Here is a 26,012-nt window from a genome sequence, read left to right as displayed (position 1 = left end):
AAATTTTGCGATAGTTATAATTTTATTATGTATTAATTTTCATTTTTTATGACCCCCCTCAAAAACCTCCCCCAAAGTTCCCTTGGCATTCCACCTCATTTCACTGCCCCCCCCCCCCCCCCAATGGATGTTCTGGATCCGCCACTGCAGGTGGATTACCATACACTTCAGATATATTTTATACACATAATCCACTCCACATGTTTTATTATACACACGCTTTACACACTTTTCTTTTATTATACATACAACCTAAATGTATATAAATGTATTCCGCATTCCACAAATATGACTATATATATGATCTACACTGTACATTAATTACTATACATATAAAACGGAATGTGTTGTCTAGATTATGTGTATAATAGTGAATGGGGAGTGTAAATTATACGTATAATAATGAATGTGAAGTGCATATTACATATAATAATGAATGGCGAGTGTAGATTATATGAATAATAATGAACGGGAAGTGCAGATTATGGGTATATCAATAAATGTAAGATGTAGATTATAAGTATAATAGTGAATGGGGAGTGTACATTAATGTGTACTAATTTATGGGTAGTATATAATATTTGTTTAATATTAAACGTAGTGTATAGCATGTGTATAACAATGAATGGGGAGTGTATATTATACGTATAATAATTAATTGATAGTGTTGTGGTGTGTATAGTAATGCATAAGTAATGTAAGTTACATGTATAATAATGAATCAATCTGATTAAAGTTAGCTCTACTGGTCTACCAGTAGATCTAACAGCATTGCGTAGACTCCCATATCCAGGAATAGAATGGAATGGGAAATTGTTTAACATGCACATTCAGAGCAAGCTGTTGTAGCGCACGCCTGTCCTGGACACAAGTGCCGGCCTCATCCGGCTCCTCCGTCCAGGACAGGAAAGGATTGGGGTGGGTGGAGGAAGGACCGTCTGCAAGGGAGAACCAGCAGTCCGACCGTAGTCGATAACAGGCGGGGGCTGGTATGGTGCTATGGAATTTGGAATGTCCCGCAGGATTAAGCCAAAGAGAAACGGGGCGCATTTTGATGAAGGAATGTCGGCGTAATTTTGGTGGTCGTTCTAAAATAAAAGGTAGGGAGCTGCGTATAGGTTTAGATTTTAGTAGGCCGAGAGTAGCTCGTTAATTAGGACCTGCGGCTGATGAGGTGTCTCCCTAGGTTGCCCGTAGGGCCCTTAGAAGGACCTGATCTGTTCAGATCGTGGCATGACAACCCAGGGGAGACTCGACGCAATTGTGTATGTATATTGCAATTGTGTATGACTGGGAGCTAAGGTCGGCGAATCCTGGTGTTTCCCTTCCCATGTCCACATGACATTTCATCTATAAATAACAATTTAAATATCAACCAATTACACTTCGACTTTATAGCGTTATTCGGGAGCATACAAGTTCAAAAAATATAGGGCGAGACTATTTATGCAACAGCCGAACTTGTTGGTCTATTTCAACATTTAAAAAACACTGGATTGTATACTAGTATAAACAGATTTTATGGATATACCATCACGGTTTATTTTTTTCGTCTTGAAACGAATTTTATATAAAATTTTATATTGAAATTAGTTTCCAGCATACTTCGTAATTCACCCAAATCATTTCGTATACCCTCGGCATAATCCCGGATGTTTTTAAATTCTTTTTAAATCATACATTCCCAGTCTGGAGCTCGTCGCGGTAAGACGTGTTTGTTTCGCTTGTGCACACTGCACGTACTTTCGCGGCTCGACTTGGGGTGCTGGGATGTATGCGGCCATTGGAACTGATTGAACGCTGGAACGCTTCTCGTTTCGACAGTCTGCACCACCAGGTTGGATTCTTTTTTAGCGAGATTCCTTGCCTCCACGTCATTTCTCCGTCTGACTATGTTGACTCTTTTTTTTCGTGACTCGTATGACGGCCATTCTGTAGAATGCCACGGTTGTTCGCGTTTAGTCTCTACATGTCCGAGCCTGTCCTAGCAGCACTGAAATATTGACCGCCCCACTCTAAGAAGAAATAGGAAGCGGGGTCACAAAATTATGTGATGAAATTAAATTATTAGAAGATGAAAAGATTATTAATTTAGAACAGATTGAATCTAAAAAGTTTGAATTACAAGAACTAAGAAAACAAAAACTTAAAGGACATTATATAAGGTCAAGAACAAAATGGATCGAAGAGGATGAAAAACCAACAAAATATTTTTGTAATTTAGAATCCAGAAACTACTTTAGTAAACTAATTTCAAAAATAAAACTAGAAAATGGAACAATAGTTAAAGATTAGGAAGAAATCCTAAAAGAAACTAAAGCTTTTTACTAAAACCTCTATTCAACTCCACCTGGACAAAATGATAATGATATTAATATTATTGATAATGATATTATGGAAACACTTGCAAATTGTAATTTTAATATCCCGACAAACGAAGATGCAGAAATATTAGAGGGGGAAATAATACATTCGGAAGTATTAACGTGTCTTAAAAAATATGAAAAATGATAAGAGTCCTGGTTCGGATGGGTTTACTGCCGAATTTTTCAAAATTATCTGGATATATAATGGTCATTTTATTGTTCAATCTATCAATTACAGTTATGCTAAATGTTCAAAAGTTAGGAATCATAACATGTATCCCTAAACCAAACAAACCTAAAGCATTTCTAAAAAAAAACTGGCGACCAATAACTCTCCTAAACTGTACATATAAACTGGCTTCAGGTTGTATTGCAAATCGAATAAAAAAGGTTCTTGATAAAATAATAGACTCAGACCAAACAGGCTTTATTAAAGGAAGGTACATTGGTGAAAACATTAGATTAATTTACGATATTATGCATTATACCGAAGAACAAGATATCCCTGGTTTACTATTATTAATCGATTTCGAAAAAGCTTTTGATTCAGTATCTTGGTCATTTATCAATAAAGCCTAAGACATTTTTAACTTCAAAACATCAATGAAAGCATGGATTAAAACACTATATAGTAACTCGGTATCGAGAGTAATTCAGAATGAATTTCTTTCAGAGCCATTTAAACTAGAAAGGGGCTGTAGACAAGGCGATCCTTTGTCTGCTTATATATTTATTTTATGTGCTCAAATCGTCGCTATCATAGTAAAAAACTCCAATAATATAAATGGCATCACTATAGATGGTGAAAAATATATAATATCGCAGTATGCAGACAACACAAGTTTTATTTTAGACAGCTCGCCTGAGTCCCTGCAGGGTGTTCTATCTGTCCTAGATTATTATACACAAATATCTGGCCTAAAAATTAACTACACCAAATCAAAAGCTATTTGGATAGGTAGCAAGAAATTTTCAAATGAAGTTTACCATCACACTCGATGGAATCTAGAATGGGGTAATGCACAGTTTAACCTTCTCGCTATTAACTTCTCCGTTAACCTAGAAGAAATTATTGATTTAAATTATAATCCCAAGATTATCGAAATATAAAAATTAATGAAGCTATGGTCTATCAGAAAACTTACTGTTTTAGGAAGAATTACAGTCCTGAAAATGTTAATAGTTCCTAAAATAGCATACCTACTGAAAACATTACCCAATCAAAGCGAACGTTTGCTAAAACATATAAATACATTATTTTTTTCCAATTTATTTGGAATAGCGGCCGTGAACAACTTAAAAGAAACTTAATAACGCAAGACTATAAAAATGGTGGCATCAAAATGATAAACATAAATAATTTTATGACCACTTTGAAAAAGTTCGTGGATCCGATGGATATTTTTAAATAACCCAAAATGGACCATTTTGTTCGAATCTTCTACAAGTATATCAACACTTGATTTAATTATATATGGCGACCATTTTCTATACTGTAAAAAAAATTCAATTAAAAATACATTTTGGAGAGACACATTGGCAAATTCCAATAAACGTAGATGATATTCTCCAGATCAATATCTGGTTTAACAGTAAAATATGTATAAATAAAAAGCCATTTATACTAAAACATATCTCAAAAGATATTATCTTTATTAACGATTTGTTGAATGAACAAGGAAACTTTGTAACATATGAACAGTTCATAGAGAAATACGACATAACTACCAATTTTCTGGAATATGCTTCAATGCTATAAAATCATTCATTTACAACCTAGATAATTTAAATGATAACGTTTTTATAGCATTACAAAATCCTGTTCTTCCATATAACTTAAAGGTTTTGTTCAAAGATCAGAAAGGTTGCAAACATATATATCATTTACTGAACGCTCAAACCACCATTCCAAAATCACAAATAAAATATTCTAAAGAAGGATGTATCTATGATTGCGAAAAATATTACATTCTACATTTTAGATCTGCCAAAAGCACAGCGTTATCTTGGTTTCAGTATAAAATCATACACAGAATTCTTACAACTTACAAATTTCTAAATATGATTAATTATACTGATTCAAATGCCTGAAGTTTTTGCAACAAATCACCTGAAACCATACAACACCTATTATTTGAATGTAGTTTAGTACATTCTCTGTGGGAAGCAATAGAAGAATGGATTAGAAATGAAACTGGAATTAATATTACTCTAAGCAGAGACATAGTTATGCTAGGCATGATCAACATCAAAAAAGGTAATTTTGTAAATTGGCTGACTATCAACATAAAATATTATATTTACAGTATGAAAATACAAAAAAGAAATTTACATGTCAATGCCGCGAAAAATATTCTACAAAATAATTTTGAAATAAAAAAATATATTTATTATAAAAATTGCAACTATGAAGCACTTCATAAGCAATGGACACCCTATAAAACACTCTTTGAAAGAATTTTTAATTAAAAATAATGCTTTGAAAGTTCACTCTCTCAGTATCCCCACAACTTCTTTACACTTGTCTACTGCTGTTGCACCCCCCCCCCCCTCTCTCTCCCTCTCTCTCTCTCTCTCTCTCTCTCTCTCTCTCTCTCTCTCTCTCTCTCTCTCTCTCTCTCCTTTTCCATCTTATAAATATCATAGAAAACATTAACATATTTAAATAGCATATTTTGTTTAGATACTATTGATTAAATATGTACTCTGTAAGGCAGTGACCACGGCTCCCCAACTTGTTCACTGCCTATGTTCTGGAGGTAATAAATCTTTAAAAAAATAAAATAAATAAATAAAATAAAATATATAAAATTAATTAGATTGAATAATGAATGCGGAGTGTATATTATATCTATTATAATGTATGGGTAGTATAGATTATATCTATAATAATGAAGGGGGAGTGGAGATTATATGTATAATCATGAATGTGGAGTGTATATTAATATGTATAATAATGATAATAAAAGGATGATGATGATAATAATAATAATAATAATAATAATAATAATAGATGTAGAAATATATGTATTCTAATTAATGTAGAGTGTATGTACTCTGTAAGGCAGTGACCACGGCTCCCCAACTTGTTCACTGCCTATGTTCTGGAGGCAATAAATCTTTAAAAAATAAAATAAATAAATAAAATAAAATATATAAAATTAATTAGATTGAATAATGAATGCGGAGTGTATATTATATCTATTATAATGTATGGGTAATATAGATTATATGTATAATAATGAACGGGGAGTGGAGATTATATGTATAATCATGAATGTGTAGTGTATATTAATATGTATAATAATGATAATAATGATGATGATGATGATGATGATGATGATGATGATGATGATAATAATAATAGATGTAGAAATATATGTATTCTAATTAATGTAGAGTGTAGATTATGTATATAACAATGGATTACACTATATTAATGAATGGCGAGTGCAGATGATGTGTATAGCAATGAATGAGTAGTGTAGTTATGTGTATAATAATGAATGGGGAGTGCAGATTATATGTATAATAATGAATGTTGAGTGTTATATGTATAATAATGAATTTTGGGGGTAGGTTATATGTATAATAATGAATGTGGGGTTTAGATTATGTGTATAATAATGAATGGGTAGTGTAGATTATATGTATAGTAATGAACATGGAGTATAGACTTAATACTAAAAGATGTGTAATAATTAATGTGAATTCCAGGTTATGTGTATAATAATGATCTATTTATTATCACGCACTAAACTTAATAAATTGTGTAGTATCAGCTCACTGTTCCTAGGCTTGTGCAGTTTTAACAGTGTTTAACGACACCACTAGAGCACACTGATGTATTAATAATCGAATATAGGATGTCGAACATTTGGTAATTTTGACAGTCTTAGATTTAGCAAATCCACTACATTTTTCCATTAGCAGATTTTTTGTATATGCACCATCCCAAAGTCATGATAGCACATACCATGGTCTTTGATTTACCAGTCGTGGTGCACTGTCTAGAACAAAAAAATGCCGATTGGGCCCAACGACGAGGATCAATCCTAGACCGACCGCGCGCATCAGGCGAACGCTTTACCCCTTGTGCATCGAGATAATCATGAATGTATACGTTATAAAGGTAAATTGTATACATGATTAGTAACGTTACTTACAACTATAGTATAGATCTATGGCTAATGTATATTATTGTTTTATACACCAATAGTCATATATGCAAGCCTGGAAATAAGTGTCCGGTCACGGTCATTGTCCGGTACGTATTTGTGATTTGTCACGATTTGACAGTCGCGTATTTAATATTAGCGGTCATCTTGTCCGGCACAAAAACTGCTATTTTTATTTTGTCTTAGCCGATTTCTCTATATTTTGAGAAAAAAAAGAGAGGCATATTTTGAATATTTTCCGACTAGTGTGCACGTGCACGAAGCTTACATTAGTTTTTATGGTAACTAAATACAAACGAGAAGGTATTTACGTTTCCACGAGAAAAAACAACACACAAATTGTTTTTGTCTATTAATAGACACGCCTAATGACCTCACCTCGGCGAATCATTGGTTCAATGGTTGACACAAACGGCGTGATAATTATAAGCGTCTTTTAGCACTAAAGTTTACCTTTAAAATTAACTGACAATTAATTGATTCCGATTATAATTATTTAATGGAATGTTATTGTACCTCTAAAACGGAACGGTCACACATCGGTCATTATTAATATTATTTTGGGGGAAGAGACACCTCAACCGATTACTACAGCTGGTGTCTATTAATAGAGCGGGGCCGCGTTGCACACCAAAAACCCCACTGTGAACGCTACGCATTTCTGCTCAACTATGCACAACGAATAGATCTGCACGCAAACATATTTAAATACAAGGAAGAAAACACCCAAACGTACTACTAAAAAAATTTATAACTTTTATTTCCTTGACGAATTGGCAGAAATCGCGTCTCGCGAAATATGTCTGCTGCACTTACGCTGCTTATACGGAACGCGGGTCCGATCAGAAAATCGTTAATCGGCAAATGTGTTCCGAGTGACCCGAATAGCCGACAGCACGAAAATTTTGCCCCCCCCCCCCCCCCCCCCGAGCGAAGTTAATTATGTCAGTAAATAACATAAAATAACAAATCAACAGAACACGTCTTATACTTTATACGGGTCAATATATATTTAAAAATAATAACAATAAAACGTGAAACCGAGAATATAGTGACGTCATCGCCCGTGCATGCACAACGGATATCACGTGGTGTCCGTAAAGGTAAAGAATTTAGAACATCTTTTTTTGATAAAACTACAAGTGTAGCAAGTACAAGTAGTAGTACGTGTGATACTAATGTCGGTAGCGAAACATCAGATTCATCCCCACAAATTACCAGCATTACAAAGAAGCAGGTTACGATCAACAACGTTGCAAAAATGGATAAATGACGACTTGGTAAAAACTAATGCATCCGTTTGGTTAAAACACGAAACAAATTCTAAAGGTGAGGTGACCGTAATGAGGTGTGTCGTCTGCACACAGTTTGAGAAAGAGATACGGTGTAGTAGAGATTTCACTGACGTTTGGATAAGAGGGTCTACAAACATGCGCTTATCAAATGCTAGAGACCATTCTTCAACAAACTACCATAAACATGCATACAAACTTTACGTCAAGGACATGAACGCTAGGGGTGAATGTGTTGAACATCTTCACAATGTATTTGAACCAGACCCCCAACAACAAACGCTTGGTGACAGCTTTTGTAGTATGACTAAAGTACAAGAACTTCAACAAATAAAAAAATTTGAAATAGCATATTTTATTGCCAAAAAAGAGCTCCCATTCTCTGTGTATGAAGATTTGATTAAACTGGAAACTTACATGGTGTAGATATAGGTGATCAAGCTTACACTAAACCGTAAACAATGTGCAGAATTTGTGGACATTCATGGACAGTTTATAGCATCAAAGCTGCATGATGATCTTTCAAAAGCCAAATTCTATAGTGTTTTAACAGATGGGAGCACAGACAAGTCTGTTACAGAAAAGGAAGTTGTATATGTACTGAATTTTGATCCTTATTCTAAAAATGATGAAATTGAAGTGAAGCTTTCATTTCTTTACCTAAAAGATGTCAAAAAGGGAGATGCACCTGGAATACTTGGTGCAATTGAGGAGAGTTTTTCACTCACTGGGTATCATGCCAAGTGAACTTTATTCAAAGCTTATTGGTTTTGGTGCTGATGGTGCATCAGTCAACAGTGGTAATAAAAGTGGAGTAAAAGCACTTCTGGAACAAAAAGCACCATGGCTAATATATACATGGTGTGTGGCTCAAAAATTAGAATTGGCCCTGAAAGATGCCTTAAATACTACCGTATTTCAAAAGGTGGACAATATGCTGCTGAGGTTGTATTACCTTTACCATAAATCTCCCAAAAAACTACAGGAACTGAAAACTTTGCACAATTTAGTCAAAGATACATTTGAATTTGAAGAGGGCTCTCTGAAACCAAAACGTGCTTGTGGTACAAGGTGGATTTCTTTCAAGTTGTCAGCACTGCGGATGGTCCTGGATAAATATGGTGTTTACATGCAACATCTACAGCACTTAGCTGGTGACAAAAAATGTAAAGATCATAAAAAGATATGTGGTTATCTGTGTGAGTGGAATTCTAGTCGCATGCTTTGTATGTTGCATTCTTATTGATGTCCTGAAACCCAGCAGCTATATATTGTCCAAAGCATTTCAAGAAGATGTTATTGACAGTGTTGGGAGTTCTACATAATATTAAGTGTTCTGAAGAATCTCTTGATCAATTGTTAACTAGGTCTTTTGAGGATCTTCCTGCTGTTCAATTTCTGTTTGGAAAGTTACAAAAGACTGATTCAGTGTACACTTATCAGGGGATAGAATTCACTAAAACAAGTTTCTGAAGGCCACTGAAGATGTAAAATCAGCAAAGAATACCATTATAAATGCTGTACAGTACACTGTGCCATGGATTCCAGACTAAAGGGGTGCCAGCAGTATACAGCTGAATAATGTTGCCACTATATTAAACACTGAACACTGGAAATCAAATGTTGATGTGGCAGGTGTAGACTTTACGGATGTCAATGTTACTGAACTGATAGAGAATTTTCAGCCTGTATTGCTGAAACAAGGATTTTCTCCAGATGCCTCTCTCTCAAAATATTCTAGAGGAATGGCACGACATGGTCAGGTACACACTGGACTTTTTACAGCCACATAAAAGTTGTTACAAAAAAACCTGGAAAATTTTGTTTAACTGCTCTAAGTCCACTAAGTGGAAGAATATACTGACTTTCATTGAACTTTTGTTTTCTGTACCAGTTTGTAATGCAAAACTTGAGAGAATGTTTTTCTCGCTTAAAAAGAACAAAGAGTCATAGCAGGTGTTCTTTAGGTGAGGACAGGTTAACAAATATCCTACGAATTGTTGAGGAAGGTCCCCCACTGGATCATTTGATGTAAGCCCTGTAGTTTCATCTGTGGAACCAGGTGAAAAGGAGGAGACCAAATCAGAAGAAAAGGCAAATGTACAAAAAGAGACCCCCAAAAGTAAAATACCAGAAACTAGAAACTGAAAGAAAGGAGATTAGTGGATCTGATTCGGAGTCTGGTGACACAAGTGAAAGTTTTAGTGATAATGAAAAAATGTATTCTGTTTATCTGACAGTAGTGACAGTTCAACATTTGAAGGTTTCCTGCCTACGGATATATAACATGAACGATATCATAAACTAGAAACTAGAAACCGAAATCAGATACAAGTCAAAGTTATGCTGACAACATTGTTTCTTATCTGATTCTGACAACAGTGGCTGCTTAAGATTTGAAGGTTTCTTACCAAAGTGATATTGGCAGTTGTTGATCTGAATACAATAACAATGACCATATAAGTAATTTATCAGTCATACTATAATTTCATGCATTTATTAATATTACAGGATTAATAAAAGATAAATAACATTCTAAAATTTGTAATAATTGCTTTCGATATTTACACACTGGCATGCAATTTGGTGACAGGTACATTTTAATTTGTGACAGGCACAAACTGACTGATATAGGACAGCTTGACAGGCACGGTCCAAATAATTATTTCCAGGCCTGATATGTTAAACGTAGCCCAGTGGTAAAGCGCTCACTTAATGCGCGGTCGGTTTGGGATCGATCCCCGTTGGTGGGCCCACTGAGCTATTTCTCGCTCCAGCCAGTGCACCACTACTGGTACATCAAAGGCCGTGGTATGTGCTATCCTTTCTATGGGATGGTGCATATAAAAGATCCTTTGCTGCTAATCGAAAAGAGCAGCCCATGAAGTGGCGACAACGGGTTTCCTCCCTCAATATCTGTGTGGTCCTTAACCATATGCCCGACGCCATATAACGTAAATAGAATGTGTTGAGTGCGTCGTTAAATAACTAATTTCCTTCCTTCCTTCATATATGTTACTAACATGCACCAAAATTAAGTTACCAATGTTTGATTATTATAACAAATTTCTTTTTTCAACGGAAAATCGTTTGCAAGATCGTTTAAAATTCGCTTTTCGTCCTTTATCTTTCAGATCGTCTATAACTTCTTTTACTTAAAAAGTTATACATGTTTTAAAACAAACAATGGTTGTCAATATCGGATCCCTGATCTTAAAAAAGAATGTAGGAATGATGATGGCCATACAATTTGGAACTTAACTGGGGTAGGGTGGGCCTGGAGTAATGCTTGTTGGTTTTAAAATATGAACTTGTTTAAGACCAAGCTTTGCAATGTTATCTCCACATGATTCCTGTCATATTAGTCGGAAGTATGCGAAGTAAGGGATGGGTGAGGAGATTATGGGATCCATCTGATCACCACACATAATGAGTTATTATTTTTATTCTCCAAATTTACAAGGGTGGATCTAGAAACGTTTTAACTTCCATGAGTCCACCCCTGATTCACACACCCATCTAGTTTTGCCACTGAGATTGATATCAACTTTTACAAAGTGCACAGGCCATACAAACATAACAAACACTATAAAAATATAATTATGTGAGTGCTTGAAACATTATTATAGCCTGGTGGAGTGCATGTTATTCAGAGGGAGTGCATATTATACATATAATATAGACTGGGTGCGTGTATATTACATGTATAATATGCACTGGGGAGTGCTTATATGTATAATCTTGATTGGGGAGTGCAAATCCAGGGGAGTGCAAATTATAGTAACAAAAATATATCATTTTGCAATGTGTAGGACTTTGTGTTAAAACATTGAACTGAACTGGTTTGACTCTTTTGGTAGCGTGTTTATGTAAATTATAGGGGATCATTGGCTACCGGAATTTTTTTTTTTAATTATATACTTGAAGATAAATTCATCATGCCAAACGAAAATTTCAACAATACGTTTTTGATTTAAAATATTTGGTTTGTAGGTAAAGGCCGCCAATTCCTCTGCTATATATATATATATATAGAATACTGGTGGTTATCATTAAAGGCTTGAAAGGTGCTCAATACTTTAAGAGAGAGTAGAGCATGCAATAAATATATACTCTTCAAAAGAAGAAACGCAAAACCACATTGTCGTAACATTTGGAGAATTGATTTAATTATTGAATGGTGAGTCCGATAATTACCAAATGTTGCAGGATTGTTCACAATTCACTCTACTCCATTGTGAGTAAGTGATAGGACACACCACCAAGGTCAAGGTCATCTGGAGTCAATACCGGGTGTGGCCTCTGCGTGTGTTGACAACTGCCTGGCACCGCCTGCCCATTGAAGCAACCAGAGTACGGATGACGTCCCGGGGGATGGTGGCCCACTCGGCCTGCAAGGCTGCTGCCAGCTCGGGCAGGGTCTGGGGCTGTGGTTGTCGCTGTCGGAGGCGTCGGTCCAACTCGTCCCATAGATGCTCAATTGGGTTCAAATCCGGTGATATCGATGGCCAAGGAAGGACATTAATGTTGTTGTTCTGTAGGAAAGCCGTTGTGAGACGTGCTGTGTGAGGCCTGGCGTTGTCATGTTGGAACACTGCGTTGGCGTTGGCCATAACTGGAACGATGTGTGGCCGGAGGATCTGGTCAATGTAGCCCTGTGCTTTCAGGTTGCCCTGCACGTGGACCAGGTCAGTTCTGCCAGTGTGTGAGATGGCTGCCCACACCATGACACTACCCCTGCCGAATCTGTCCACTTCCTGCACGCAGTTTGCCGTATAACGTTCACCACGACGCCTATACACGCGACATCTTCCATCATGACGTCGGAGCAGAAATCGGGACTCGTCACTGAACCACACCTGTCTCCATCGCAGTTGAGGCCATTGTCGATGAATCTGGCACCACTGCAGTCGGAGTCGACGGTGTTGTGGTGTTAAGATGACACCTCGAACTGGACGTCTGGCACGAATTCCTACCTCACGTAGGCGGTTCCGTACGGTCTGGTCGGATATCCTGCGCAAACCTGGTATTGCTGCGGCTGTGGAGGTGGCAGTAGTCAATCGTTCCCGAAGGTGGCGTACCCGGATGTAGCGGTCCTACCCGGGGGTAGTGACCCGTGGTCGACCGGATCTAGGGAGGTCACGTGTTGATCCATGTTGCTGGTAACGGTCCCACAGTCTGGAGATGGTGCTTGGGGACACATGGAATGCCCTGGCAACGGCCGTTCTGGATTCGCCTGCGTCTAGTCGGCCGATGGCATTGTTTCTCTGCGGTTCACTGAGACGTGGCATGTCCTGGATTGTCAACTGTCGGCCAGATACAGAGGCCAGGCAAGCGAACACCCTGCACTTTTATACTGTCGGTGTTCATGTTGCACGTGCAGACAACGCACGTGCAGTGGTGACATGGTTTGCACGTGGCTGCGTTTTTGCGAATATTCACATTTTGGAACTTTATTGTACAGTAGCTGCGTTTTATCGAATGTAACCGTGGGAATGTGTTTGGGACATGCAATGACCTTATATTCACAAAGCATGAACCGGTAGGAAACATAAAATCGGAGTTATAACCCATTTGTACCCTTTTGCATTTCTTTTTTTGAAGAGTATATATATTGCACTTTTGTCCTACGCTATTACTCCGAGTTTCACGCCCTTCGACGATCTTCAGTCAGCTATCTGAAGATCGTCGAAGGGCGTGAAACTCGGAGTAATAGCGTAGGACAAAAGTGCAATATATATATTTATATATATATATATGCCTAATGCGAATAAAGTTATATTCATTAATTCGTATACTGTTTGTACATTTTTATTGTGTAGGTGGTATTTGTCATTTGATCCCTTGCGCTGGATTTCAGCTTGGGGTTTAATTAACGCCACAGCTTTGTACAGGTTTGACAAGGTGAACACTTTACTCACTAATCCTGTCCATGTGTCTTTTGGTTACCTGCTCTTTTGAGCCGGACGCTGCATTACATTCGAACATGGAAAACATGTTAGAAACTTCTCTTAAAAATTAGACATCTGTTTGAAGACAATTAGGAAACGTCTTCCACTTTACAAAGGTAAATGTACCCCATGACTTTATATCAAATATAATTCTTGAAATGACATAGTTTTAATGAAATATGTTGTGCTAATTATTATCTTGAGAATACAAAAAACCAACCCTACCCCCCCCCCCCCCCCCTCAGTTTGATCGGCTATATATGGCCGTATATATCAATATTTAACAGGAAGCCATTGTTTACTTTTTATTTATACATAATTATATTTGCGTACAATTTATGATTAGATTCTTTGATTTTTAGTTTTAGTTTTTATACCAAGTAAAAGTTGATATTGTTTTAATAATATACAATTTATAGAGAACGTCTGATTTCTTATTTTAAACACTGACACTAAACCAAACTTAGCACTAACACTAACACTAAACACTAAACACTTAACACTTAACACTTAACACTTAACACTTAACACTTAACACTAACCACAAACAGTAAACAGTAAACAGTAAACAACCTGTTGGCGCTGTGTTAACTATGGATAGGCCCTATAGTCTTTTCTTGGTCCGTGTTATTGTGGTTGTTAATGTTTTGATATTTGCTTCCTCATACTACACAACAATTGTAAACATACTATTTCAGATAATATTATATTACTGAGAACACCAATTCAAGGACAAGGTCGGCAGTTATTAAACAAGACCATTGTTGCTGAACTGATCTCACTATGATCTTCCTTCAGTCATCGGGTGGGTGTTATTGGTGAGTAATATATTTTACAAACCAGTGTGATACATCTTGATACATCTGTCAACCGTTCATCTCCATATAAATATGTAGTGAAAAGGATTATTTTACAATAGTATCTCATAAAACCTATCTAAGCTTCAAAAAAGTGCATTACATAGAGAATAATACAAAAGTGGCCATTAGATACCATTTATCTCACGAGTTATTTTAAAATATATCTATCGAGCGAAAGCAAGTTTGGTACGTTTTTAAGTAACAAGTTGTGAAATAAATGGTATCTAACAGACACAAATGTATTATTCTCTTTCTTACATATCCTCAAAAAACAGGTTTCAAGCACATTTTAACATCTTTTTCGACTAAAAGTTATTTACAGCCGTTGCACTTGTAGCTGACTTACGCGTCACAGACACATGCATGTCAGGTTAACTAACCGTCACAGTCTAATTGATTTCCATCGTGCAGTTTTTCATTGGAGGTATGGCATTGGTGACCTGGTCATCACCTAGGAGCAGCCTATGTCATGAAATTGTTAACACACGTAGTGTGTAAACAACCATGTGTAACAAAAAATAACGCATGGTGTTCTCACCAACGGGTGCGTAAGAAAAATAATATAATATATAATACTAGTAATACTAGTAATAATAATAATAATAATAATAATAATAATCATATCAACATTAGCAGCAGCAGTATTATTATCACAGTGTAACCATTGAGGTTGACTGATAACACAATGGGTCTAACAGATCGATGGTGTCGTGATTAAGCCGTCGGACATAATGCTAGGTACTGGGTTCGCAGCCCGGTACGGGCTCCCACCGAGAGCGAGTTTTGACGACTCAATGAGTAAGTGTAAGACCACTACACCGACTTCTCTCTCGCTAATCCATTGTCATGGACAGAAACCCCAAATAGATGAGGTGTGTGCCCAGGACAGTGTGCTTGAACCTTAATTGGATACAAGCACAACAGTTAATAAATAACTGAATGATTGTATGCTTTGTGCAATTTAGGCGAGATTGAAGATGAATTTCATAATATATTGCACATTTTCAGGATTACAGAGTTTTATATATTGATATAAATTATTATAGAATCCATTCATCTGTTTATATTAATGTGGTTATTATCTACTAATAACGTCAACGAATAATGTAAGTTAGGAAAATATTTATATGGCTAATAGACGAAAGTCTAGTTATAAAATTTACACTTTTCGTTTTCAAATTGTTTAGTGTTGTAAACACATCTTCTTACGTTCTCCTTGTCTGTAAATTGTTATTATACACATGCATGTCAACCGATGAGCGCTAAACACTCGAGGTTAATCAAGAATTGTAAATTCTATTTCAATTTGGATTTAATGTGACATTCGATTGGCTAATCAATCCATTTACGGCCATAAAACCTGCGTATCACCTCGGTGGATCCATTCAACTGATTAGTTTTTATTCTCGGTCCGACCAGTGCACCACAACTGGACAAAGGCCGTGGTATGTGCGTTCCTGTTTGTTGGAAAGTGTATATAAAAGATTTCTTGCTGCATTAGGAAAAATGCAATCTAATTAAAGTTAGCTCCACTATTACATGTGGATCTAACACCAGCCAGTTGGAGCTCATGTCCACCAATCAAAACCTTACTTGCAGAATCCTGCCAGTGATTTAAAAATAATTTGAAAACATTCCGAATTATCCTGAGGGTATACGACATGTTTCGTGTGAATTACGAATGCCGTAAAACATGTTTTATTTTATAAAATAAATAATTTGTAATGTAAAACTGAAGACTGATTTTTTTATTTTATTTTATATATATAAATAAATAAATAATTTTTAATGTAAAATTGAAGACTGATAACCCAGCCCGTACGTATTGGTGTGGTTCGCCATACTGCGGCCAATAAAATAGATTCGCCCGATATTTTTAGAATTTGTATGCTCCCAAATAACGTTATAAAAGGCGAAGTGTGATTGGTCAATATTTAAATTATTATTTACAGACGAAATGTTACCTGGACATTGGGGACTACGCAGTGTTGTTAGTTTTAAATCACTGGCAGGATTCTGCAAGTAAGGTTTTTATTGGTGGACATGAGCTCCATCTGGTTGGTGTTAGATCCATATGTAATGGTGGAGCTAATTTTAATTAGATTGACTTAGTTGATTGCTAGATGTTAGCAAGTTTCTAAATGCCTGGTTCATTGCTACAGAGCTGGTAGCCCGAGTACTCTGACTGTAAGAGAGCTAGACGGACATTTGGACATACATACGCTCTCATTACAGTCAGAGACCAACCTATGTATATTTTTGGCAATTCCTGACTACCGAACGGTAGGCAAAGATTCCCGCTCTAATACCACAACAATCAGAGTACTCGGGCTACAGAGCTGGTAGCTAAAATGTAATTCATAAAACTATGTCAAACATGCTGCTCCACAGTTGCCTAATAAGCATATTGGCACAGTCCAATCCTTGACAACACCATGTCAGTTTCTTTACACACATGTCCATTTCAAATGTAATGTTGGTAATTTTGTGATAGGATAATAGTTACATCTTTATTGAACATTCAATATGAGTTGTGAGTTAAATGTAGCAACAAAAAAGCAGAAAGTCTAATTATTCGCAAAATTAAAATTTATTTTCAGCGCAAAAGTACGAGGAATTTAAAGATACACTCGACGCACCCCAGAAAGATGTTTGCCATCTACACATCCGATAACACGAGGGAACTGTCCTATTTGGAAAAGCTCGTCCTTAATTCTTTGAGTCTCGGCGTTATTTGGAAATTTCACAAAGTCATCTATTTTCTGTGCTAGGGAAGTGGATACACGGTGGATCGATCTGCAAGATGTAGATTGTGATATATGTAGAAGATCGCTAACAATGATATGAAATGTTCCAGACACAGTATTGCAAAGCTATGAGGACTTGCTGATAGGGTAGACGGTAGTTTCGTCTTGTTTCGTGTTCAATGTCCACGGAAACACGATCCCTCAAACTACGTTCCCGTCGCATTATTCGTCGTAACTCCGCCAACTGCAACATTCTACGTGCCATCTTGACTGCACGACGTAATACAAACAAGTTAGCAGCTTGCTAATGAGTTAGAGGCACTCCCGATCGACTCTAGACTTAGCGAGCAACTTAGAAGCTTGCTACCGTTAGAAGGGTTTTATGAATAACACTTAGCAACAAACTGGAGTTAGAAGCCAGTTTAACAAGTAACTAGGCTTAGCAAGCTTTTGTGAATTTGGCCCCCGTTGTTTTTGCGTCGCCAGTAAAACTCAATATGCGACAGTAAAACCAACATTAACAACCGCAAATGGTCAAATATAACATAGTATGGGCAACTCGGAGTGAGTTTGAAGGTTTACACAGTTTGACCATTAATGACTTCGATAAAGGGCTAACAGATATTAATATGCTCCGAAGTTAGTTAACATTTTATAAAGTAATATGCATGCAACTTATGCACGCAAAACACTAGTACTTCGACTGTGTGTTAAATAAAACACCATGGACTTATTACGTAGTATACACCATTTATATTCTTTGGGTCATGACTGTAAAATGTTATTAAAATATTGTTGAAACCCACACACAAAACTAATGTCACGGATGCACGGTACTACTGGGTGCTTCAGCAACAAACGACCACAACTGAAATGGCAGAATTGGTAGAAGAATTCTCAGAACGGAGTAGCAGGTGAATAACGGGGAAATGTACACACACACACACACACACACACACACACACACACACACAAAACCCCAACAACAACAGCAAAACCCTCCTCCAAACACCCCCCCCCCCCCCCCCCCAAAAAAACAAACCCCAAACAAAAAGCTAGTGATGTGAGGTAGTTTCAAAGTTTGGATGAGTTATTTAGATAGATAAATGAAGGGCGGGACGTAGCCCAGTGGTAATGCGCTCGCTTGATGCGCGGACGGTTTGTGATCGAACACCTTCGGTGTGTCCATTGGGCTATTTCTCGTTCCAGCCAGTGCACCACGACTGGTATATCAAAGGCCGCAGTATGTGTTATCCTGTCTGTGGATTCCTTGCTGTATTAAGAAAAATGTAGCGGGTTTTCTCTGACATCGTGTCAGAATTACAGAATGTTTGACATCCGATAGCCGATGATTAACTAACCAATGTGCTCCAGTAGTGCTGTTAAACAAAATACACTTTATTTAGATAAATGACGTTTCATTTGTACAAATATTCATATTTATGTACTTACACCTCTAGCATATAATATTCTACATTTTCAGTGCAGTCAAAGTATGTGATCTTTTTCAGATCACATACTTTAAGAATTTGATAACCTTGCAAATTAGAAGTAAATTAATTGAGGTCACGGCACTAGGTTTATTAACATTTAAGCAAACGTAGGCCTACTAGGGTGACACTCCATAATTGACGTATGCATTAATAGTCATCAAATAAAAACATTTCAACAGCAATTTGAATATCTAGTAATGGCGGACTGGAATTAAAGTTGCGTGTGTATATATATATATATACTACTACTACTACTACTACTACTACTACTACTACTACTACTATGCGGTTACAAATAACTATCGTTCATTGATCATTCACGTTGAGTATATATTATACTTTTAATACATATAAACAAATAATAAAATTTAATAGAAACAAACTAAATGGAATCCGAAACTTGCAAAAAACTACGTAAGTTTTTATTTTTTATATAGATAAAAATCTACTGAATAGTTTGTTTCTATATTTTCTGTCAACAGATCTAGTGTCTTCTCAGAAACATCAAAACTGCTATTGAGAGCGAAATGGGATACTTTCAGAGAATGTCTTTGATGGATCGTCACAATGTTACGAGAAGTGAATGACCAACAATGAATGACCAACAAAGAACTATCTGAAAGCAGCACCAAAATGTTACCATGGACTGAACCTGGCTAATGCATGGACTAGCTAGACTATATTTAGTGAGGTATCACAATGTAAGAGAAGACGACTGGTAATAACCTAACAAGGACATGGCCATTAAGTATTAAGAATAGTATCTCATTAATTTGATTTATTTTGGAAAATACCTAGTAGGTGTAAAATATATATTTATAAATACCTCGTATGGATTATTACGTCAGGAGTATCCTATGTTTTTAGGTCAGTGCCCACAGTTTAAAAACCTAACTGGTAACTTCCCCTCTAATTCAGAACTAATGTAACGTTTTGCCGTGGAATTATACTACATTTAATATGGTTGGTTCATCAGCATATCAGCATAATATTAAAGAGGCTCAAAATATTATTATACGGCTCTTTGATATTTACTTCGTTATGCAAATGGTCTTGGGATACAATCGTCTGTATTAAGATTTAAAAAAGATTAATTGATAGTCAAAATGGAAAATACTACGGCTTTTAATATGCCAGTCGTGAACCATTGTTCGAAAAAAATCAAACCCTAGTACTGATGGCAGAAGTAAGGGCACTTCATTGCGTAAACTGTCAGATTTTTAACCCATTATGTTCTGTCAATAATAACTCATAAACACGTGCGTCAAAGCAATAATGAATTCAGGATCGTTAATTTAAAAAAAGAGCAAACTTATGTTAGAATCAGTAGATGAACCGGTCCATAGTAGATGTATTTAAAGGAAAGGTAATGTTTAGCGACATCTCTGTACAATTAGAACTGCTTATATTAGATGTCAAGCGTGTAACTGCAATGCATTGTTTGCAAAGTAAAGAAATAAATCCGCAACAGGCACATTAATTATTGTTACCAATTCGAATCTAAGGATCAAACGTTTGATTATATGCAGTTTACCGCACAGACTTAGCACATGACCTCTAATATACCATTTGTAGAGTTGGAAGGACGAGGGATTATTTAAGATTCCGTAGGTTTTGGAATATTTAAAACGCGTTCTAATGTTGATTCACAGCCGTTTCATCCGACTAGCAGGTTGAGCAGAAATGGTTTTGCTTCATTTTAGAAAAAATATGTTTGCAAACTTTAAGGTTTTAAAAGGCTTGTTAGTGCAGTCGTTTATGTAAAATATGGGTATGTTTTCCTTTTTGGTTTAGGGAGAACAAAACCGAATTCTTCTTGTGTTGGATGTTGTGGTCTTGTTTTAGCTAGTTTACTGAGTGTTCACTAATTAAATATTGGTACTAAACATTTATTAAAAAAGTAAAGTTTGTTTTATTTAACGACGCCACTAGAGCACATTGATTTTTTATCTTATCATCGGCTATTGGACGTCAAACATATGGTCATTCTGACACTGTTTTTTTAGAGGAAACCCGCTGTCGCCACATAGGCTACTCTTTTACGACAGACAGCAAGGGATCTTTTATTTGCGTTTCCTATGTTGAACCAGTTATGGATCACTGGTCGGTGCAAATGGTTTACACATACCCACTGAGCCTTGCAGTGCATTTACTCAGGGTTTTGAGGCCGGTGAAAACATTTATTAAGTCAATTATAATTTTCTACGTGCTTACGTCTGAACAAATACCCGCATTTTGAAAAATGAACCAGGGATATGTATCTGTTTGGCACACACACACAAAAAAGAATGTATAGACTGGTCTCCAATGATACCTTGTCCCTATACAGTACAACATATTCCCCGCCTTGGTTGTGTATGCAAACAATAATGTTTGATATTGTGTTAAAATCAATAATGAGACAAAATGTGTTTTAATATTTGAAATAAATATCGTGTTTGTTTTCCCAAAAACATTTACTTAGTAGGCCTATTCCTAAATCTGTTATTTTTAGGACATTTATTTTTATTTTTATCTAATTTTTTTAATCACCAAAGAAAGAAAAACACTTGTGATTTACACATATTTTTTAAATTTCCTTTTATATAAATGGTTAACTCTTAAATTTAGATTAACACCTGTAATCTTGTTCTATATGTTCTGTTTATAATGTGGTTTCTTTTGTTTTCATAGGGGGAAATTAAAATGATGCTTTTATTTATTTTTTCGCAAGGTTGTTTGAAATATGTCAAATTCGTAGCTTAGTGCAGTCAGTGTAATATAAATAAACTTAAATATGAATGCAATCACAAAATAAGATATTAATTATGTACTTAAATTTCAAAATTAGTTTAATAGCATAATAATAATGTTTTATTGATTGGAGTGTGGATTTTTATCTAATGACTGTATATAGTTACTTGAAGTATTAGTAACTAGTGAAGCAGATGTATTATTAGTAAAAACCGGTAGAAAGCTGCCTCTCCCTGGTAGGGCCCAACATGGAGCGCCAGCTATATAACGGCCATTTTGTTATAATGATAATTCCAAGGGTTGCTTTACATGCATTTGCCGGCAAACAAACACTCATATGATATCTTCTTTAGTTATTACATCATATTTAATTATGCATATTAAATAGACTGTACAGAATTACGAAATTGACATACCAAAAACAAAAACAAAAACATTTATGTAATAATCACTAGGTGATATGAAATTAAATGTAGATGTCATATTGTTTTAGCCAATCAGAAAACAATGAAATCACGTTAGAAATAGAATAGATGACAAGAGAGGGCATGTGTTAATTAAAGGTGACAGGAAACCATTAAAGTAAAGATTGGATGGACTAACATACAAAAAACGATCAGGATCTTGCTAAATGCGCACAGTCCTGTGAAAACATTTGCCCGGTACTTCTTTATGAAATTTACATTCATGATTAGTTTCTATCTACAACGAGCTAGTTTGAACCTTAATTGAATGTAAGCACGTTAAACCATATCTACAAATCTACCTTCTTGATTAGACTATTAATATTGCATTGCTGTTTATGGAAGCTCGATACTTGTTTTGGTGTGACTTTTTCAGACGCGCTTCTTGATACTAGTACTTGGGTTTTCTTTTACCTTTTGGTAGGTCTAAGTACTAGAATCTTTAAAACACATATCCCATTGAATTATGACAATGTGTGACAATTCAGAACATTTCTATTGATTATGAACATAAGTATTATTATTATTTGAACATTTTGTTTGGTCACTGAACTTGTCTTTACATTTTAATATTAACTGCAGACTGAATAGTTGGAAATGTTCTAATAAAATTACTAGTAAACACTCTCGGATCACCACGCGGTCATACACTGGTATATATACCGACAACCGCGATGTATTTAAACGCAATATACGGTATAAAATGGCCGTAGGAAGGATGTTTGAAGATGAGGGTGAGTTATTTGGAGGTGTGGAGGAATTCTCCCCTGCAAGCTAGTATCTTATATTTATATGGCATCAAACCTAGTGCACCGGCCTCGGTGGCGTCGTGGTTAGGCCATCGGTCTACAGGCTGGTAGGTACTGGGTTCGGATCCCAGTCGAGGCATGGGATTTTTCATCCAGATACCGACTCCAAACCCTGAGTGAGTGCTCCGCAAGGCTCAATGGGTAGGTGTAAACCACTTGCACCGACCAATGATCCATAACTGGTTCAGCAAAGGCCATGGTTTGTGTTATCCTGCCTGTGGGAAGCGCAAATAAAAGATCCCTTGCTGCCTGTCGTAAAAGAGTAACCTATGTGGCGACATAGGGTTTCCTCTAAAAAAAACCCCAAAAAAAACAACTGTCAGAATGGACATATGTTTGACGTCCAGTAGCCGATGATAAGATAAAAAAAATCAATGTGCTCTAGTGGCGTCGTTAAATAAAACAAACTTTACTCTTTTTTTTCAAACCTAATGCCTATTTCTCGCTCCAGCCAGTGCACCACGACTGGTATATCAAAGGCCGTGGTATGTACCCTGTCTGTGGGATGGTGCATATAAAAGATCCCTGCTGCTAATCGAAAAGAGTAGCCCATGAAGTGGCGACAGCGTGTTTCCTCTCTCAATATCTTTGTAGTCCTTAACCATATGTCTGACGCCATATAACCGTCAATAAATTGTGTTGAGTGGCGTCGTTAAATAAAACATTTCTTTCTTTCTTTCTTTCTTTCAAACCTAATGCGGAGAACAGTTTTAGATAATGTGTTGGCCGTTCTAAAGGTTACTGTTATTGATTTATATGATAGGAAAACTAATGTAATCATACAATCCTGAAATGTACACAATCTCGCTTCGCACTCTCCTCAATTATATAATTATTATGACAAATATTTCGGAAAACGGTGTTAATCACATAACTGAATAATTAATAATTAACTCGTTCAAACACCATGGGGGGACGATAGCGGGTTTCCTCTTTCATTATCTATGAGGTCCTTAACTATGTATATGATGTCATAATTATAACCGTAGGTAAATTGTCTTGAACGTGTCGTTAAATATAACATTTCTTTATTAATTTAAAGTTAAACAGCTGGGTCTGAAGATATACATAGATCTTACATTTGCAGAAACGAGGGCACTGGAATAAATAATGGTATTCGTCACCTTAAGTTGCTGTTGAAAACAGGGGCATACTTTGTTTTGGTTCTCTGGTAAATAGCAAAGATTTTGTATAATTTATAGGCAATGATCGTTATCAACTCAAAGAGTGTTCTTCCTAAATACAATAAATTGTAAGCTCGATTCTTCTTCGTGGGTTTTCTCATTTCAACCAGTGTTTCGTTACAGGTATAAATAATTATACTGTGGTATATGTGCTGTGCTACATATAAAAAACACACCAAAAAATTGCCGTGGATAACATACTAAAATTACAAAAATTACTGATACGCGAATAATGTCTCTCCTAAAATTACTGATACACAAATAATGTCTTTTTTCTGCAACTCTCCCCCCACGATTTATGGCCATCGATAGCCAGTCGTTTAATGCTCCCAATAGCAACTGAAAATATATTTTCTAGTTATTGCTGAGTGGAAATAAGTCACGAGACAATGATTTTGTTTGTTTGGGTGGGTTTTTTTTTTTTTTTTTTTTTTTTGGGGGGGGGGGGGGGGGGGGGGGGGTGTTGTTCTTGTTTGTTTGGTTTTTTGGGGAGGGGATACGGAATTAGGAATTTGACATACCCAAAACAAAAAATAATAATGTTATGTAATAATCCCTAGGTGATGTGTCATATTGTTTTAGCCAATCAGAAAACAATGAAATCACGTTAGAAATAAATTAGATGACAAGAGAGGACAGGTGTTAATTAAAGGTGACAGGAAACCATTAAAGTAAAGATCGGATGGACTAACATAAAATAAACTATCAGAATCTTGTTAAATATGCATAGTCCCGTGAAAACATTTGCACGGTACTTCTTTATGAAACTTACATTCTTGATTAGTTTCTACCCACAACGAGCTAGTTTGAACCTTAATTGAATGTAAGCACGTTAAACCATATCTACAAATCTACCTTCTTGATTAGACTATTAATATTTGTACATCGGGCGTGTTCTTGGTTGCATTGCTGTTTATGGAAGCTCGATACTTGTTTTGGTGTGACTTTTTCAGACGCGCTTCTTGATACTAGTACTTGGGTTTTCTTTGACCTTTTGGTAGGTCTAAGTACTAGAATCTTTAAGACACATATCCCATTGAATTATGACAATGTGTGACAATTCAGAACAGTTCTATTGATTATGAACATAAGTATTATTATTATATGAACATTTTGTTTGGTCACTGAACTTGTCTTTACATTTTAATATTAACTGTAGACTGAATAGATGGAAATGTTCTAATAAAATTGCAAGTAATCACTCTCGGATCACCACACGGTCATACACTAGTATATACTGACAGCCGCAGTGTATTTAAACGCAATTTTTTTTATACGGTATGCCGTAGGAAGGATGTTTGAAGATGAGGGTGAGCTATTTGGAGACGTGGAGGCATTCTCCCCTGCGAGCTTGCATAACTGAATTATTAATATTTAGTTTTTAACTGGTTCAAATTAGCCCCTTGAGTATGTAAATTCAGTTGCTAAAAGTGTATATTCTTATATATAATAATTTGCTGAAGTGTATACCCTTAAATGATTAATAATTTGCTAAAGTGTATATTCTTAAATTATTAATAACTTTAGTCGTATAACAGGTATTACATTGTTTAGCTTTAAATGTAAGAAAACAGGAAAAAATATTTGAATTTGACTAAAATATATCAGTGTGCAAACATATTATTTGTTTTCAGACTTAATATCGCTGAAATCACTCCCATATTTCCCATACTTATTTGACTACATGTTGGTACAAATCACCAACCAACTCTAAAAGAATAACTTTTAAAATCTATAAATCCAAGTTGGCGCTATAACCGCAACGTAATTTTATCCAACCACTATCACTTTATCCGTATGATCAGCGTGGAGCGGAGCCGAGCCGTATTGTACCCTGACGTGCCGTCCTGTCTCGTGCCGTGCAACCCTGTCCCGTGCCACTCCATGCCGTGCCTCGCCTTGCCTTGCCTGACAATTGTTTTTTAACCGTGACAA

The 26,012-nt window shown here is 36.0% G+C and overlaps 2 long non-coding RNA genes across 2 annotated transcripts; both read left to right on the top strand.

The window, feature by feature from the left end:
- Nucleotides 1–1,789: 1,789 nt before the first annotated feature.
- On the top strand, nt 1,790–17,926 carry LOC121390885. The gene is made up of 3 exons (XR_005960278.1): nt 1,790–1,837; nt 14,486–14,605; nt 17,248–17,926. It is a non-coding gene; the product is annotated as an uncharacterized LOC121390885 (long non-coding RNA).
- Nucleotides 17,927–18,077: 151 nt separating this feature from the next.
- On the top strand, nt 18,078–20,787 carry LOC121390877. Its single transcript, XR_005960277.1, has 2 exons — nt 18,078–18,308; nt 19,370–20,787. It is a non-coding gene; the product is annotated as an uncharacterized LOC121390877 (long non-coding RNA).
- Nucleotides 20,788–26,012: the final 5,225 nt, after the last annotated feature.

The sequence above is a fragment of the Gigantopelta aegis genome, chromosome 3 (genome assembly GCF_016097555.1).
Source record: "Gigantopelta aegis isolate Gae_Host chromosome 3, Gae_host_genome, whole genome shotgun sequence".
NCBI classification, from domain to species: domain Eukaryota; kingdom Metazoa; phylum Mollusca; class Gastropoda; order Neomphalida; family Peltospiridae; genus Gigantopelta; species Gigantopelta aegis.
This window is presented reverse-complemented; position numbering and strand designations above follow the sequence as displayed.